This window comes from Calliphora vicina, chromosome 1 (assembly GCF_958450345.1).
Source record: "Calliphora vicina chromosome 1, idCalVici1.1, whole genome shotgun sequence".
In the NCBI taxonomy this organism is placed as follows: Eukaryota; Metazoa; Arthropoda; class Insecta; order Diptera; family Calliphoridae; genus Calliphora; species Calliphora vicina.
The window spans coordinates 85,418,361-85,421,342 of record NC_088780.1 but is presented as its reverse complement, the minus strand read 5'-3'; positions in this window follow the sequence as shown (position 1 = coordinate 85,421,342).

Genomic DNA, 2,982 nt, shown 5'->3' with positions numbered 1-2,982 from the left:
GTATAGTAGTGGGTGCTCAAAATAAAATATTCGTATGTCTATGTCAAATTATGGAAAAAAACTTATTTTATGAAAAAAGTACCAAAAATAAACACAATTTTTATCCCTAAGGGTTTGAATTTCCAAAAAGTACCAAATTCATATTTGCTATTTTTTTAAAAAGTAAAGAATACGATTTAAAATTTTTGTTTATGTTTATTGGTTTAAAATATACATGGGGTGCCAAAAAAGTACCAAAATACAGTTTTTACCAGTTTTCTAAAATTAAAATTTCATGATTCTAGCTTCAGTCGTTTGGGCTGTGCGATGATGAATTAGTCGGTTTTAAAAAAAGTAACGTTCTCTTTTATATATGGGGCATTTCATGTCAAGTGAACCAACTTTTGAAATCGATGTCTTCGGGATCGGGGTGAAATTTGCACCAATGTTATTTTTATTGGATATTAATTCAGATACAATTTTTCAACAAGATCGGTCGGAATTCTCTGATTTAGAGGACGTAAAATTTTGGCCAAGCAGGTGTTTTTTCTTATCTATGTAACTTATTACTTATTGTTCTTAGCAAAAGGTGTACCAAATAGTTTAGATAGCTCTTTTTTCAATCATTCGAAATTTTTCAAAATGGACCTTTTTTAAATTTTTTTTAGCTTTTTTTTCAAAATGGGCCCTTTTTTAAAAATTTGTTTTTGCTCAAAAGAAAGCTTAGATCTTTTCCATTAAGATTTCATCCCTATTGGAAGACATCGATTTCAAAAGTTGGTTCACTTGACATGAAATGCCCCATATGTATATTTTTCTTAAGTAAATACGTTGAACAACTTAGATCTAGTATAGGGTTGGATTCTACTTCAAAGCACGATCAATATTTTGATGAAAATCTAAAATCTAATTGACTTGATAAAGGCTGTAAAGATTATAGCATTAAACGAGTATATCCACCAATTATAATTTTAAAATTGTTAGTAAAAGAGTCATAACTTCGAAAGTCTAATAGCTTGGAACTCTGTTGTGCAAATTGTGGTCATTGAGCGATCTATAATTAAATTTTGTATGTTTCTTCTCAAAAATATTTTGATTTTTTAAGCATATTTTAGGCGCATATTTACCAATAATAAATACATGAAAATCCGCTCACTAATTATAACTCTTTCTGTAATAAACCATAAAGCTTTAATTTAGAATTCAATACTTAATATTTCACGATCTTAGTTCTCCATCTCTGTGTAAACAAGGTTTTCCTTGATGTGATATGAGAAGAATTTAGGTGATGCGATGTGTTCTTTTTGTTTGTTTGTTTTGAATTTTGGCGGCACTGATATCATCGAAATCGAAGAAATTCCAGTGAAACAGTAAGCTGAGTAACCAGCTTGTAAGTTTGAAAATTTATGCGCAAAAGTAACATTTGTAGCAATATTTAAGTTTAGCAGTCCCATAATTCATTCCACTTCTGTTTGTTTTTATTTTCGATGTTATTTTCTTTTTTTTCCTCGCTTTATATTCGTTATTTGTTGTTGTTTAAAATAATTATCATCAACGTTGTTGAAAGTGGTCGGAACAGACGGACGGACGAATGCATACTTAGATGGATGGATGGTTGGTTGGTGGATTTATTTAGTCTGGTTCGTTGTTGGCGTTGGAATATTAGCTGGCCCATTACACCGACTATGCCGCTTACAATCAAACACACAAACTGACTAACAAACGATTTGTTGTTGTTTTTGGTTAAAAGAAAGAAATAAAAATTAATTGCTTTTTTCAAACGTAATAAATAATCCCAGTAAAAGTGATAATCAAAACAAAAGTTTCAAATTGAAAATACTAAAATAGAAAAAAAAACAACTGCAAATGCCGAAAATGAATATTAAATATTAATTTTGTAAAAGTTTTTTTGTGTCGAAGGGTTAAATAAACGATTACTATCATCAACATAGAGGTGTTGGTGAATAGATTTAAATCATTATTCACTCGTGTATTTTTTTTAAAGACTGTCTGTTTTTAGAACCAAATTGTATTAAAACTGTATTTTGAAATACAAATTGTGAAATTCGACTTTTGTACAACCTACAGTTGTAATAGCTTAGAGGGCCTTGAATTTGTTATGATATATATACAATTGCATTCAACAATTTCAAAAGACTTCTTTACAATTTTTTAAGAGTAAAAATAAAAGTTTAAACTGACTAATTATACCCTACACCAGCTTAGTGAGGAGGGTATATTGGGTTTGTGCAGATGTTTGTAACATGTAAAAATCCTAACACACACCTTAAAGTATGCCAGTCGACTCAGAACTACTTTCTGAGTCTATTAAACGATGTCCGTCCGTCTGGCTGGCTGTCCATGTAAACCTTGTGCGCAAAGTACAGGTCGCAATTTTTAAGACATTGAGATACAATTTCATGGCGATCGGTCCATAATTAGTCATAGCTCCCATATAAGGACATCTTCCGAAAATCATTCACGAATATAAATTACTGAAAATAAAATCGTGGCATACCGCGTACGGTATATCACGAACGATGTTAAATTTTGTTTATTATAAAATCATCCAAAGATTGCTTTTATTTAAATATGATGGATTGTAAAGGAAAAATATTTGGTTTAGTGTAAGAAAATAAAAGAAAAAAACACCTCCTACGATTCGCAGCTTTTTTCAACAAATTTTGAGCCAACAAAGCGTCATATGCGGGAAGTTTTGATTTACTTCTTTAATTTGAAAAAAAAGTGCCGCTGAAATATTTACATCGCATATGATTAATGTTTTCCATCGGTTTCAACATGCAAGAGATGGTTTGTGCGGTTCTGAAGTAGGAATTTTAACACGGAAGGCCAATATCGCCCAGGCCAGCTAAAAAGTTTAAAGAATTTGAGACATTACTCCGTGAAGACTGATATAGAGCATGCAAAATCATTGGGAGCTACTAAAGGCGGCAATTTCGAAACAGGATTCATCAAAATCTTTGAAATTTTGTACCATACGAA